Here is a 17,341-nt window from a genome sequence, read left to right on the forward strand (position 1 = left end):
TCTTGAGACAAGTGGATGCCATTAAATACTTGTTTCAAATGTAAGATTTAATTAAAATGAAATACATGTTCACATTTGTCTAAAATATTTTTGGATAAAAAAATAAAATACACTGCTGATCAGCTGCTTGTAGATTTGTAAAACATTGAATTTGTGCTTTGAAGGCAAGCAAACAGGGATGTTTAAACTTCCCTTAACTGTAATCAAATAAGGCCAAAAGTATTTGATTTACCTTGCTTTCTTGCCAGAAAAACCTGGATATTATTTTCTGGGCTAAATAAAGATAACAAACAGGTATCTATCTGAAATAAAGATGGAAGTGTTAGATTGCAGAAGTATAATATAATTCAGTGTGAAATGGATTTTATTGCTCCTGGCAAAAATTTTTTTTTAAAAAGTCCTTGTTTTCAAAGCTTCTCCTTGGGACAAAAAAAGGAAGGCTACTGAATTACCTATGTTATTCATTTAAAAACTCTCAAAATAAATATAAACAACTGGAAATACATTCTCCCATGCTAGCAATAAAATTTGTATTAAAAAGTAATTTCTTGAATTGAATTGGCATCCTTCAGTCTCAAGAGACGGTGGTATCGTGCTATGAAACTGGTAACTGCCACTTCCTGTGTTGTTTCAATGCTCTATGCAAAGCTGGAGTGTCCTCTCCAGAGCACGAGGCCTGGGTAATTTAATATGGAGGATAAACTGTTAGCCAAGCAGCATATTCCCCCCTCTCCACGTCACTGAAATAGTCTAATGGAACGGCAGAGCCAATACGATTAGTTCCAGCTGTGTCGCAGGAGTTACCAGAATGTGATTGTATATAGTCACGAACTGCTTCCGGGGCTCTGGTTTCAGATTTTGTCTCGAGGTTGATTCCTGAAGCCTTTTCCAATAATAGATATAGCCACAAGGCAGTGGAGGTTTGAAATCAGAGTTTCCCTTATGCTATAAGATGGTTCTACCATTTTATCTGCCATTGGGGCATAAAGCCCTCTTCCGCCTTCAAAACTGTTGACCATCTACTCCTGTAACCCTGGAAAGGGGCCCTTGCAAGGTGCTACCAGCCAGGCCAGCTGGACCAAGGTCTTTTAAGGATGTATTACTCCTCCAGCTCTCCTCCTCCCTCAAAGTAGTTTCTACAGACAGTGTTATCAGGCCTTTGTGTCCCTAGAGAATTCTAAGAAGACTGGTGCCTTGGACTGAATAAACAAGATTCACTTTCTACTCTTGTAACTCTTGATTAGAGCTGGGCAGAAGAGAGTATATTTGAAACCTGCCTGGTAGATTTGCTCTACTGTGAATATTCACAGTAAAGCAAATCTATTTGTGAGGTTTTAACTACCATATTTGCCGGCGTATAAGACGACTGGGCGTATAAGACGAGCCCCCAACATTTCCACTCAAAATATAGAGTTTGTTATATACTCGCCGTATAAGACGACCCCCCACTTGAGGCATGTTTTTCAGGGCAAAAAGTCATCTTATACGCCGGCAAATACGGTAAGTTGTAACACTTGGGGTATTCTGGATATAATTCTTGATTGACACCCCCGCCCCTTTCCCCCAAACTTACAAAGCTACCAAAATGCTTTAGAGAGGCAGCTTCACCTTTCTCAGGCTGGCACTCAATTCCTCTCCCTTTCTTTGTGACACCGTTGAGCGATCTGCTTTTTTCAGGGAAAATAAATAAAAATAAAACTGGACGAAAAACAGTCGAGTTGTTTCTTAATATCTTTCCACCTCCCAACCAATTTGTCTCCAAGGGTGCACCACACTGATTGCGACATTAATTATTTCAGAGAGAAAGGGGGAGAAATCTTTACTTCCTACTGTGGCTTTTTCCTGCACATCGTTCTGGCTGCACTCGGATGGCGAGCTGGCCGGAGCAGTCTGGCGCATGTGCAGCTCACCGTTGGGGCTGGGGGCGTGGGGGGAGAGAGAAGGCCTCCTTATTTCCACGTGGGGAGGCTCGGTCGCTGGACCGTGGACGCCGCAAAGGAGAGAGTTCTGAGTGCGAAAGGGCCGCCACTGATCAGGCACAAGAAACTGGTCCTTTTTCCCTTGGCTTTGTGGTTGTTACTTCTTACAGGGAGGGATAATGAGATACCCACGCTGGGAGAAAGCAGAAAGGATGTCTATTTTCCTGCTCACTAACTTTCCAGAAAGCGTTGAGTTCCTACCCGAGACTTGCCAAAGTCCAGTTCATTCATTTGCTACCTTTCTCCAACGAGATCCAGATCTGTTTCCACAACGCGCTTAGGATCTTATCTTATTATCTTATTATTATCTTATTAGCCTTGCTCGGTCCGTCCAAAAGAGAAGAAGGCAGGCGCTCAGGAGAAAGGAAAGGGGCCTCTCGCTCACGCTGCACACTGCCCCCTCCACCCCAGCAACGCTTAGGAAAAGAGTTACACAAGCATCCTTTCCAGAAGTGAATCTGGGGGTGGCGGGGGTGGGGGAAGGATTCGAGCAAAGGCTGAAACCGGGAAGAGAAAACTTCCCAAAGAAAATCGACGAGCAGCATCCCATTCCTGGGAGAAAAACAAAAAAACAAAAACACGAACTCTTCCCGAAGCGCAAAAGCAAGGATGGCCCTTTCTCAGCTTTGAGCGGCGTTGCTGCTCTCCCCCCCCTCCACTCGTCCCCACGTGCGGCGAAGTTTCTGCCACTGGGGTGGTGGTGGAAGGAGGTGAGGGATGGGGGCAAAGCCTGGAGCCTGCCGGTCTGCTCGCACGAGCGGAGTGGGTGGGTGGGGGAGGAGGAGGAGAGAGACTCCGGCTGGGCTTGAAGGGGCTTCGCAAGTTGCGGAGCTCCACCCCCGTCGCTCTTGCACCAGTGACAACAACATATTTGCCGGCGTATAAGGACGACCTTTGTTATATACTCGCCGTATAAGGACGACCCCCCACTTGGAGGCATGTTTTTCAGGGCAAAAAGTCATCTTATACACCGGCAAATACAGTATGTTGAATCTGTGCAAACTACATACTTGACTAATTACTTTTGTTTAGAACAACCATTCACACTATCCTGGCCATGCAATATTGTTTAATTAATTGTTTCTACGTAAGCCTCATTTTAAACCTTATGAAAAACTGAAGATTTTATACTGAATGTTGAAAAATGAACTGCAACTTGATTTAATATTATTTCTTTAGAACAACATTTATCCCCCCAAATAATAGAATGTTTCTCCTAGAGTTGCCTATTGTTGATCGCATAGGTTAAGTATGAGGGGAGTTAGAATTCAGTAACATCTCTGAATCACCGCATCTTCAGGATCTCAGCTGAATGGCATGTGCACCTTCCTTTCTTTTGGCTATACTGATTGTAAAACATATATCTATTTGATTCTCTATATCAAAATTATATAGACTCTTTATGCCTCCGGATATTCACTGTCTACCAATACCCATTTGTTCCATTTTTCCTTTAATTGGTTTAATAAACAAAATTTATCATGGAACCTAAACTTGTCAACTTCATAACTGACAGTGCATGTAGAAAGTTTCATCATAATTTAAAGATAACTGTGAAACTATATGGTGTTGCACATGGAAGGATTTTAATGAGAAATTCCCTTACTAAACCCATGAATCTTTAGATATAAACAGTCATTTATTCAGGAAAGACACAATAAGCAAAGGAAGGCAACAATTACACTATTAAATTCCAAATAAATTCAATACAGTTAAATTAATTTCTTGTAGGCATCAGTAAACTTTTGGTTGTCAGAACATGTTCAGAGTTTATTGCAGAGGCTATTTTTGGACAAATGCAAGCCAGTCTTTCTTTTTAGATGCTCAGTTAATCCTTGATTGTGCAGAGAAGACATGAATTGCCTTTCATCAATTGTGTGTATGAATTAAAAGGCTTATGTAGAAATGTATGTATTTTTGGAAAACAGAATTTGAATTAAACTTTCTACCCTGGCATCTGTTTATTAGAGACTTTAAAGGTACTGTGATACTACAAAGACTGAGGGCTAGAACAGCGGTCACCAATTGGTGGTCCAGGTCCGTGAGAAAATTTTGGTGGTCCGCAAGAAAATTATTTGCATTTTTTATATTGCACTAAATTAGGGGTCCTCAAACTACTGCCCCTGGGCCTGATACATGCAACGAATGTTTGCATTGCTGCAGAGAGTCTCCCCCTTTAGGGTTTTTTTTGTGTGGGTCAGAGGAGGGCCAGAAATTCTGACTTGAGGTCTGCTTCAGCCTCCTGGTGCTGGGCTTTGGGTGAAGTCTGGAGGGAAGTGCCGCTGGTGGCAAAGAGCCAGAAGGCCTTGTTTCAGTGGGACTGCATCATGGCCTGGAACTGGCTGACCATCTCAGCCTACTGAGCCTCCAGGTGCCAGTACCTCGCCTTGCACTCCTGCAGGTCTTCTCTCTGCTTGGACAGCCAATGCTTGTAGTCCTCAGTGAGGTGCTTCTGCTGAGCCTCCTTCTCAATCAGATCCAATTTGAAGTGAGCCAGCTGTTTTGCCAACTCTTCCATTTGATGGCTGCTTAGCTCCAACAACTGCTTCATGTTGGGGCTCTAAGGAGCCCGGTGGGCAGACGAGGGTTGGCTGGGAGGGGAGGGGTGAATAAAGGCCGGTTGACATGAGTGACATTGAGTTGGCCATGCCCATCCAGTCACATGATCACCTAGCCACACCCACACAGCTGATCATTAGGCATATCATATTAGTGGTCCACAGGATTTAAAATTATGAATTTAGTGGTCCCTGAGGTCCAAAAGGTTGGTGATCCCTGGGCTAGAGAACTTATAAGACATGGGAGTGGACTGGAAGAAAACATAACAGCATGTTTAATGAATTATTAACACTCACCAATATAAAGAACAATATTATAATAATGTATACATTTATTTACTGTCTGTGTGTACATTTATTCACTTGTCTGTGTGTACAACACTGAAAACAGCAAGCTCACGACTGTTGAAAATAAAAGGTACAAACAAAATAACAAATCATTTTCCTGCAAATCAGGTGGTAAGCTAGCCTGCAAATTATATCCCAAAAAGATTTTTCAAAAATAAAAATGGTCAAAGGCTACAGCACATAGTTCTGTTTTGAAAGGGTATCTACTTGCATAGGTAGCAGCAGTTGTAGGCAATTATGGCAACTTAAGACCTGTGGACTTCAACCTCCAGAAGTCCACAAGTCATAAAGTTGCTATAGCTGCCCAACTGTGTAACAGAGACTATTCTGGCATCACATTTCATGTCAGGGCTCTTCAGACCTCTAGATTCAAAGAAAAGCAAGTGCCTCAGAGAATATAAAGGAATGAAAGTTGCATCTGTCTCCAACTCTGTAACACAACTGTCTCTTTGTCCATGAGCATATAACTCTTATATGATTTTTAAAAAAGATGCATTTTTAAAAAGTTAAATTTTTATAAAAGTTTTATGGATGTTACATTCACACTTGTTTCACACACATTTGCACTCATATACATTTGTTGTAAGCAACTTTTTTGAATTTCTGCTTACACCTAACTCAAATTTTATGAGTGTGTCTTTTCCATGTCTTTCTGATACTGAACTTCAAAGTGCTTAGTTGCCTCCAGCTAACCCAAAAGCGAATATAAACAACCCCAATACATATTCTAAAATGGTTCTTTTATTTTTAATTATAGTAACTGATTGAGATAAAAATTATCAGATCTCTTTTCTGTATGATCATCTATTATTTTTTCTTTTAAACTATGTTGAAAGTCTGTTATGAAATATGAATGGATATTTGGGCATAACATCTTTCTGTTTCTTCTCAAGGGAAAGCCCATTAAAAGCCCATTATTTGTTAATTGGTTTTCTGTGTTTTACTGGTAACTGAAGAAACCACTGTGCGCTGCTAAACTGAGAATAGTGTTATTATAGCTGGGCACTCTGCCTGAGTTCCTACTAAATTTACTCTTTGGCGTCTTGGATAACAGGACTGTTTTTTATGACCAACTATAGTTCTTTTGTTGGTTTGTTTTTTCTACAGTCCAGACATAAAGAGGAAATTAAGCTTACTTGACAGAGATATGTGTGCTTGTGTTTATGTATAATAAAATAGATTTCCATATTATTTCTAAAAAGCAAAAAAAAGTTTGTGTAATTTATGAAACTTTATTCACTGTATCACAATAGAGCAAATTGTTTCTTGTTATACCAAGCATTATTTCTGATGATTGATTCCCTAAAACAAGTCTGGATAGAGGAGCTGCCTCACCTGTCCTGAATTTGCTTTATGAAGGTATAAATTATCACTGAAAACTAAGTAGTTATTATTTGATACAGGTGCTCTACTTCATGGTATACATAAGCCTATGCATATGTTTTTGTTCATTATTTTTATACATATATGCACATATGCAGTTTCATCTGTTCTAGATGTGTTACATATAATCTGTTCCAGCTGTTCTAGATCTATTACATATAATCTCCTGGATTTGGTTCATAATACACAAAGGCACATCAGATTTAGGTTTTTTCCCTCATACTCAAAATTACCACAAGATCCTCATTTTTATTAGTGTACAGAGTATAGAGGGTGACTTTCATGGAAAGAGGAAAGACCTGTTACCAAGGCTTAGGTCCATATAAAGAAAATGTATGAAAACATCCCAGATACCTCCATAATTCTCAAGAAGATAAAAGAGGGAGGGAGGAATAATGTTAAGACTTTCAAGATTCTGTTAATATAGTATTTTAATTAAAGTAATTGTAGGCTATGTGTTATCTGTTTCTTGATATGGCCTACCTTGAGAAGCTAACAATTAGTATGGACTGAAACCTTCATTGATACTAAAATCTTTAGTGAGTCAGAAATGAAGACAAAATATATGATACTATGCCATAAACATAACTGTTAGTTACAAAATATGGTCTCCAAAAGAAGGCTCTTTGACATTTCACCTTTTCTTGCTTTGAAAGTGAGTAAGAGCATCAAAGACATTGGCTCTGAGCTCCAGAAAACTCACGTTAATGAAAAAAACTCCTGCAGACTCCAAAGGAAGGCCATCATTCTGCATTGGACTTGGCAATCCTCTTGCTACCTCCAACTCCATCTTCATCAAGAGGCCACTTTGCCTGAGGCCTATTGCAAGGGCAAGAAAACAAAACAACCAAGACCAGGGAAGGCTGTATCCCTTAGAGACAAAGCTCTTTCCCACTTACCCATATCCCATCTTCACCACTTCCACCACTTGCAGCTTCATTCCATCATTAGCCGCCCTAGCTGTGATGATACAGTTGAATTGCAACCAGTCCAGAAGGCATGAGCCTGAGTAGTTATCCCACATTATACCACCAAACCCACAAGCTGCAGTGGCTCCCAACTGGGTTCTTGGTACACTTGAAGTGCCAATTTGAATGTGGTGGTCACAAAGCTCTTTGTGGCATAGCCTGATTTATTTGCTGGATTGCCTATATTGAATTACTTCTGCTCTACTCACTGATAGAGTAGGCACATTCTGGGATCCATTTATTAAAACAATGCCATTTTGAGGACTCTGGAGTCATGCTTTATCTGTAGTGTCACTGGCCCTCAAAAAACATGTACAGCCAAGCTTCATATGGCTCTGACCTTATATGCTTTTTTTCAAAGATCTGGTTGTTCTCTTAATCAAGGACTCAGGAGTTCAGGAAAGCGGGAGCGCCAGAAACCAAAAGAGCAGCTCCCCGGAGTGCATGCACACTCTGGCCAGCTGGTCTTTGTGCGCAAAGGTGCACCGGAAACCGGAATAGCAACTCCCTGGAGCACATGCACACATCAGCCAGCCAGTCTTTGCACACACGGGAGTGCTGGAAACCGGAAGAGCAGCCCCCCAGAGTGCATGCGTGCCCTGGCCACCTGGTCTTCATGCAAAGACTAAGTTCATCAAGAACTGCTGTGTTTTGCTAATCACAGAAACTTGGCTTCATTCACTCATTCCAGATACAGCTGTTGAGCTGGAAGGCTACATAGCTCACCAGCAGGACAGGAGTAGAGATTCTGGCAAGATCAAAGTGGGAAGTTTAAGCCTTTATGTGAACAAAAACTGGTGTATCAATACAAAGACTGTAGACAGCTACTGGATCTGGAGTATATGACTCTTAAATGTAGACCCATATATCTTCCACAGAAATTCAGCATGGTTTTGATTACTGCAGTCTATATCCCACCTGATGCCAATACTACCATAGCTTTGGGATTCTTGTATAACATTGTTAGTAATCAGCAGAATAAGTATCCTGATGCTGTGCATATCATAGCGGGAGACTTTAATCAAGCTGATTTAAAAGCAATGCTCCCTAAATTCTATCAGCATGTTAAGTGTGCTACTAGAGGAGCAAGCATATTGCACAACGTACATACCAATATCAAACAAGGCTATAAGGTTTTACAATTACCACATTTGGGACAATCAGACCATATGTCACTGCTTTTAGCACCAGCGTACATCCCTCTTAGGAGACAGGCTCTGCCTATAATAAAGACAGTGAAATCTTGGCCAGAAGATGCTTCCCAACAACTTCAGGATTGTTTTGAGAACACAAATTGGGACATCTTTTACCATCCTGACCTAGAGGAGCACACTGCAATTGTTCATATATCAAACACTGCACAGATACTATCACTGTGCATAAATGTATTAGGATCTATTCCAATCAGAAACCAATTGAAACCACAGTTGAACATAATAATGATCAAACAACTTCTAAAAGAATTGACTCCTTAGAAGAAGACAGATGGAAACATGTCACTCACAGAAAAAAAAAACATACACTGGTGCTGAGCAATCAATTTCATAGACTCTCTCTGGGAGAAAACATGCATACACTTAGAAAAGAAGGATAGTCAAATATCCCCTAAAAAGTAGCATCATCAAGTGCTTCTGTGATCGGTAGAAAAATACCCCAAACCTTCCTAGGAAAAAAAAGGCAAGTGTTAGTGATAGGAGCTTCAATTCTCAACAGAACAGAATCAGCCCTCTGTAGACCAGACAGTCAATCCAGAGAGGCATATGAGAGCATGCCCAGGGGGCCAGGTGGGGGCAGTGGGGCAGCACCAGAACCTCCAGGTCCCATATGTTGGCCTGGCCTCACAATTCGTGAGGCTTTCCTTCCATTGGGACCACTGCCCCCATTGGAAAGCCACAGTTTCTTGGCTGCAAACCCTGACCCAGGTGAAGCAAGTGAGGGGCATTTTGCATGTTCCCAGAGGTTCCCTTGCCAGATGCCCACACTGATCTACCCACCCAAGCACCAGACCAGGGCACAGCCCCTCCAGCCCTCCCCAAACTCACATCTGTCCCACAGCACCATCCAGATGCGATGGTTCGCAGCCTTGCACATGGATGCCCCTGGCCAAGACCCATCCACGGGTTCCACCTCAGATCGCAGGGTGTGGGGCAAGATTGGGAAACCTGCTGGTGGAACTCCTGCCTGGCAGATTCAAAGGACATGGGAGCCTGCAGGTGCCAGGGGAAGCAACAAGAATGAGCTTTCCAATGAGGGGGTGTGGCTGTCCCAGTAAAAGGGAAGTGCTTCCAGTCTCATCCCCTCCCCTTGTCCCTTTCTGAGCTTGGCTTCAGAGCCTGCGAGGCTTCACTTTCACTGGGATTGCCCAGGTCCCTGCATGGGAAAGCCACAACTGCCAGTGACAAAGCCAATGGCAGCACTGCCAAATTCTTCCCTGTAAGGACCAGCCTCTCTGCTCTTCAAAAAAATAACTATAGACTCTTGAAAACTTTGTATTTCAAAAGGAATCTTTTTATTGAAGGGAGGTAAAAGCAAGTCAAAATTCAAAGCAGGCTCTGAGATCCCTCAGGGCATGCAACTAAGATAAAGGGAATTAGAAACCCCTCCCAACAGTCCGATGTGGATTCCATCAATCCGCAGGTGTGAAGATGTTATTATACCAGCGTCTCTGAGAAAGCAGATAAGGAAAGTTTCCCAGGGCTATCTTCTGGCATTGCAATCCACGTGGTCCCCTCCTCCCCTTACATTCCCCCAATTCCACCCATCCAGGGTGCCAGGCAACAGTTATAAATTGTGTAAAAGTTTATACAAGAGACAATGTAAGAAATAGGATATTTAGGATATATAGAGAGGAAAAGAATTAAATGTATCAAATCCAACCCCCCTTTCTTCCATCGAAGAATGGCAGATACACAGATATGACACTTCGCCTAGCATGTGGGGCTGTCCTGGAAACAGCGAAGGACCAGCCTGCATCATCTTGGCCCAGCCCAAGCAAAATGGGCGCTGATCTACAACTTGTTGTGGCCACCTGGCCTGAATGCAGTCAGCCTTAGATCTGACCTGCACAGCTGCCCTGGAGCAGCGAGAGACCACTCCACTGTCTCGGCTCCACCCTCTGGGTGTGCGCACAGGAGGACACTAGCATCCTGGGTGAAAGGGAAGCACTTAGAACACAGTCAGCCTGTAGGGCAAGATGGACCCCAGGGATGCCAGACCCCGTGCATGCTCGCCACCTCCTCTGTGCATGCCACGGGGGTGGCAGGGCAGTTCCTCACTGGTTCCAAGCTAATCTCGTGCATCTAAACCTGACCATGTTCTGGCCCAGATGGCTACCACCATGTTGTAGATTAATGCCTGGTCGGCCTGGACTGGACCCGAGACGCTGCGGACTGGTCCTTCGCTGTTTCCAGGGTGGCTCAGCTGGCCAGATCTAACCACATCGCAGGCTGGGTCTTGCCCGCGGGCCTTGAGTTTGACACCCCTGATCTACAAGATATCTTTCAACTCTGTAATTCTGTTAACAGCAGCTGAGATTTCTCTTTATTGTGAATATTATAATAATAGCATCAGCCACAATAAGACTGGCATTGACAAAATCACTTTCAGTCAATTGCAAAAGACAGATTTGCTCCAAACAGTTTACATCCTTTAGCAATGCTTTTAATATCATGAAGTAATGGCATCTGTCTATGCAAAGTCCTGAAAAGGACTTGATAGGTAGATAACAATGCCCAATTCAGTCTAAAGATTTGGCCTGCAATAATACAGTAGTGGCAATCCCCTTTATGAAGAAGATTATATAGAAGTATTCATATGGTCATCAGCAGGGAAGCTTAGCTCAAGGATATTTTTTTTGTTACTAAGGCTCCTGGATTTTTCAGTTATATTCTGATTTTTTTGGTAAATCTCAGTGTTCAGTGTTTATTTATAAGATTTTGTACGACTATCTTTGGCTGGCTCACAATAGCAATAAAACCAATTACTTAAAATATAGAACAAACAAATGGTCAAACAAACAATAAAAACCTGGCACCTTACTCATACCCTCAGGGTGTCCTGCAGGAAGCTCCAATTACCATTGTTTGGGACTATTTACCATATTTCTCAGCAACATTTACACAGGGAAACATTTAATACCTGCTTCCAATTCTCCATCTGGATATAAATTAAATTAGAATAGGATCACTATCTAGTTCTCAAGTAATGGACCAAGTCTCCTGTCTCAAAACAAGAATTGTTGGCTCATGGAAGCTTCTAAGAGTAGCAAAATTGTTAGTGGTTACCAGGAATATTGATAGAATATAAAGTTCTACCTAACAAAGGAAATTATTGCATAATAAAAGAATTAATCCTCTTTATTTAGTTTGATATGACAGAGAAACAAGTAAGACCAACTCACAGGTCCCTCTGCAGGGTTGTGACTAATTTACCATACATGCAGGCAGGCAGTGCTAAATATCCATATCTTTTATGTTTATTAGTTGTGGGAGTAGAATGTTTCATTTAAATTGCACTAAACTTAATGTACTGAAAACATATAAAAGCTAATCAGAACCCAATTTGCTCTGCATTTTCATAACCATTAATGCCCCACAAATGAGAGTTTTCTGTTTAATGAAATATATACTATGCAGTTAGCTGTTGGGTATATTGATGAAATTCTTTTTGCTCTTTGTGTTCATTGGATATATTAAATATTTTTAAAAACTAAAATATATAAAAGTACTTTTTTGTGCCATTGTAGAAAGTGATTTTACTGTTTTACCAACAACTTTGTTCTTAGTATGAAATTGTCAGTCAAGAAATTAACCAGTATAAGCTAAAAGAAATCCATGTTGCCCGTTTTTTGGAGCTAAATATTCTCAAAATACCAGAGCTTAATTTCTTTAAGGAAAAATATCCCACAAGTATCCCAGTAATAAAAATGATTTGCCATATGATACAGAGGGCCTATGTTTGAACAAACATGAGTAAAATCTATAAGAGACATTTAGTAGAATACGTTTTGTGATATCCTGGATTAATTATCATAGAAGTATCATATATTATCTAAGAGGGAGGTAAGATAAAAAGCAGAATCCTGATACTTATTCCACGTCTATTGGTTAAGTATTGAAAAGCATTCTTTTTCATTCAGATGGGAACTTGTTCCTGTTACGAAGCAGCATGGCTTTGAGGTTCCTGGATGAACTGTCTATGAATAGGCGCCATTCACTCAGGCTACAGGTATTCCTATAGCCTGGAATAGACTGGCCATTGTTGCAGAAGCACAGCCCATCTTGTCGACTGAAGAAGTTGGAAGGACGTTGGTGACGCATTCTCTGAGCTGTGACTTGTGATGACTGCACACTTTCACCCAACAAGTTCCACTCCTTGAGCTAGATGTCAGAAACTGAACATGGGGCTTGATAAGACTAAATTCTCTGATCAGATTGTTGAGGTCTTTCTGGATGGGGAAGTATGGGTTTCTCTCCTCAGCTGCACCTGTGAAATTGTAACCTGTATTTACAAGATCTTCCTCACTGTCTGACTTGCTTCTCACTCTTGAAGATAGATGATCCCTCTCGGGATGGGAATAGGGAGCTCAGCAGAGGTGGTATTCAGCAGGTTCTGACCAGTTCTGGAGAACCGGTAGCAGAAATTTTGAGTAGTTTGGAGAACCAGCAAATACCACCTCTGACTTGGCCCGTCCCCATCTATTCTCTGCCTCCCGAGTCTCAGCTGATTGGTTGGGTCTTCTTTTGTTGCCCTGCACAGGAGAATGGAGCTGGAAAGCAGGTTAATGGGATGGGGAGGGAATGGGGATTTTGCAGTATCCTTCCCCTGCCACGGCCACCAAGCCATGCCCACCAAGCCACGCTCACCACGCCACAGCCACAGAACCAGTAGTAAACTTTTTTGAATCCCACCACTGGAGCTCAGGGCAGTGTGGGATGGTGGCAATGGATGAAGGAATGTTTGGATACATGATAGGAGGTGTGTTCTTGCCAGTTTGTTGTTGGAAATGTCCACCAGGCAGAAGTAGCAATTGCTTGAATGGTCAATCAGTTCCCACCAAATTCTTGACCTAGCAAACTTCATGACTCTCTTTTCTCCCCTGTACAAACCTGAAAACATAGTAGAATTATATATATATTTAAAAAAAATTGATATTTCACACATTACCTAATTTTGTGCAAGATATTACCATAGCGCATAAAATATATATTGTAGAACACTGAAAATAATGACAGTTTTCTTAATTGTAACTCTTTTAAACTATAATAAATCACTGAAATTCCATCTAGTGAGCAGCAATTTTTCACTTCACCTTTAAGAGTATTGTTGCAGTATTTGCAAAAAATGAGGTGCCCAGGGGTTGTCTTCATTCCCTACAAGTAGTATGTTGTAGTATGCTTTGTAGGCCTCACACATCATAAGCTTTCATGGAGTATTCTGCTGGATGCAAGCAACCTCTTGATGCAAACTAAATCAAACTCAAAATTCTCTTACTCAGCAATTAGACAAACTAAAATATTGGTTTAAGGCACTTGTACTTTTTATACTTCAATGGATACTCCTGGATGATCCCAGAAAATTTTAGAAAGGTCTAAAAGATTTTAGAAAGTTCTAGAAAATTTTGGCCAATTCTAGAAACTTCAGGACAGTTCCCACAGTTCTGGAATATTCTGGAAGTTACTCAGCATTGAATGTGAATTGAGTCTGTTCTCAAAAACAGATAAATTTCAAAATACCACTGTCCTGACCATAGAAGCACAGTTTTTGTGGAACAATAGCTACTGGCAACTATAAAACAGGCATAAAAATGTTTTATTTAAATGCCTATTTAATTTAGGCATAAAAGGTTAGGAAAACACACTTTTGTACCCAGGAACAAAACCTTAATTTGAATTTGTTACATGGTATTATATATAGTAGGTGGTTCAACCATAGGTCATTGTATCACTTGAACTCCAACTGAATTTCTGCTACTTTGGCTACTAGATTGTTTAAATCTTTCTCCATTACAGTCAACATATGACCACATGGTGGGAACCACTCTCGTTCTCATCAATCAGGAGGAATCATTGCACAAATATTCAGCTCAATTGTAATGTTTTTTAATGTTCCTTTCAATGCACAAATAGTTTCTTAGATCCAGCATTGGAAAATTTGTTCAATTCATGTTTATGAAACAAAAGCTTCTCTGTTTTGCATGTGTGTTAAGTATGTGTTTGGATATACTTTCTCTTGAAGAGCAGGCAACGATATTTTATTGTGGGCCATTGTGCTCACAGTTAAAAAAATGACAATAAAAGTTGTCTTTTGGAGATTAAGGAACTATTTCTGTTGGAAATGTCTGATTTTCAGTAGATTGTCTGATTTAAGACCCAACATTTGTCATACAATCAAATCCTAACATTGGACTATCACAACTGTTTAGAATGAAAATAATTTTAAAAAAATCACCCAAAAGACATTTATGAGTATTTTGTTTTATTGAATCAAAAAATTAACATTAAATAGCAGTATTTTCAATAAATATAGACCAATTCTTAAAGAAGTTATGTACAATAATAAGAAATATCAATATTCCAAACAGAGGAATTACTTTAAAAAGCATTAAAAACAAACAAACCTAGGAACTTTAACAAAGTTATTCAAATTCACAAAGAATTACAAAATCAATGATCGTAGGGACATATGGTTTTTAGATTAATGATTGTATTTATATATGCAATTTGGGATGCTCTGAGTGAGTGAAGCTTGTGAGGAACTTTGTTTTGCAAAAAGCACAATGTTTTGCCATTGAAATTGTTTTTAAAAACAAAGCTAAAAACCTGCTTTGGTATGAGATTTTAGAGGAATGGAAAATGGATTACACTATTTGCTTATTTTACAATATGTTTGCTTATATACAACATCTGTAACTTGGGATTTAAAGAATGCATAAGTGTTATTTTTGTTTTTCTTGTTATACCACTTTAGAAGTATGTAATGCATTTTGTTAAAATATTGTAAAAGGCCATTTTTCTCATATCATCTGGGCACATTACAATCTGGAAGTTGATGTATTTGGGTAAATGAAATGTGTAAGACAGCAGAACATATAAATTAAATATATTGATTGGGCATTTACCGTATGTGTGCAATGTGCTTAATATTTTCAATAATATAATTTTGCTCTACATGTAAAATTTGAAAGAAAGCTAAATTCCCCACACCCTACATTCAGATGGAAGCTTAGGCAGACAATTTTTGATCACATCCTACCCACCCACTCTCATCTTTTTATAAAGGTAGTGGGAGGAACGTACTGAATTTTTTTTAAAGAAGGACAATAGTTAATGTAAGGGCATGTGCATTATCTCAGCTTAAGAGATCTAGCATATTTTAAAATACACTTACGTTCTTTATTTTCAACTAACATGACATACTTCTTTATGTTGCTTTATGGTTGTAATTCAATATGATTCATATTATTTCTCCCAACTCCCTTGAGTAGCATAAGCATTCCAAATGCAATGCTACAGACAGATTATACTTTAAGCAAGTATTTACTGAGCATTAAATCTTTAGAAAAAGTTATTCCTTGAAGAGCAGTATGTAAATTTAACAATAATTATGATTGTATAGTCTTAGCTAATCAAGATACATTATACTGAAGTAAACCACAACTTCAAATGTTGTCTGTTATTCAATACAAATTCAACTCCAGAAATAATGTCCCATGCGTACATTCTTATCAACTAAGCTCTTGTCTCATAAGATACCTCAGGTGATTAATTATACATTCAGAGAACTGTATGTGATAACTTCTTCAGCATGTTCATACTCTAGCGCTTTTGAGATTATATCTTCCTGAATTTCCAGCCACCATGACCAGGAATTTTATGAGCAGTTATTCCAGAAGTGGTATTCAACAGGTTCTGACCAGTTCAGGAGAACCGGTAGCGGAAATTTTGAGTAGTTCAGAAAACTAGCAAATACCATCTCTGACTGGCCCTGCCCCCATCTATTCTCTACCTCCCAAGTCCCAGCTGATCAGCTGAGTCTTCTTTTGTTGCCCTGCACAGGAGAAAGTTAGTGGGGTGGGGAGAGAATGGGATTTTGCAGTATCCTTCCCCTGCCATATCCACCAAGCCACGCCCACCAAGCCACGCCCACAGAACTGGTAGTAAAAAAGTTTGAATCCCACCACTGAGTTATTCATTGTTTCTGGAGATCAACTATTTTTAATAACCATCTGCATTTTGTTTTGACTTGCCTACTTGTTCTTCATGATTAAGCTAGTCAGTATCTGATACCTTTACAAAAGCCAAGTTGTTTTAAGCAGAACTATTTTTTATAGACAAATCACTGTCTAAAGATGATGAGAGTAATATTAATCAATGACATTGACTATACATTTAATAAATATAAATTCTTCCACTTAAAGGGATGTGGGATTTTTTAAATGTTTATGTAACAATTTTTTAGAATTGGTATGGAATCCTATAAAAATCCTATAAAAATTAGCAATTTGTGTAGTTTCCTATTTAGTAGAATTATTTAAATTTTGTTGAGTATCTTTTCATTTTCTCATTGACTTCATCCCAATGAATAATACTATTTATTTATTTTATTTATTTATTTTATTTTATTACATTTAAGTATTGATTCAACATGCTTTTCAATTCTGTAGATATGTTGAATATTAGAACCTATGTTACATTATTTCAATGATCTTATTTTGCTATATTCTGGTTTAGTTTGCTCTATTTTAAAATTTGACCTATCTTATTTCCTGCATGTATGATATTTGGCACAACTAAAGGGTGAACCTCATATAAGAAATAACATTACAAAGATTGTACAATGTTGCTCTACAGAAAGTAATATTTAGATTTTCATTGTCTATCTTGATTATCCTATCTTAATTTGTTTGTTGGACAGCCTGTTTTATAATTTTTCTGTACTTTTAAACTTTTCTGGTCATGGATATCACAACAAGCAATAATAATTAGGAAAGAGATCCCTATATAATAATTTGCATAGAATCAACTTTAGCTTAATCCTGACAAGTGATTAAGTGGGTTCAAGGGTCCCATATATTTAGTGATTAAAGGTTCCAAGTGTGATTTGA

General features: G+C 39.5%; 1 protein-coding gene across 4 annotated transcripts in view; it reads left to right on the top strand.

The window, feature by feature from the left end:
* The window catches only part of GPM6A (glycoprotein M6A), a 183,227-nt gene that overhangs the window by 142,809 nt on the left and 23,077 nt on the right, over positions 1 to 17,341 (top strand). The gene's annotated exons all lie outside the window — the stretch shown is intronic.

The sequence above is a fragment of the Notechis scutatus genome, chromosome 4 (genome assembly GCF_049901735.1).
Source record: "Notechis scutatus isolate UNSWTSFEM ecotype Mainland chromosome 4, rNotScu1.2, whole genome shotgun sequence".
NCBI lineage: Eukaryota > Metazoa > Chordata > Lepidosauria > Squamata > Elapidae > Notechis > Notechis scutatus.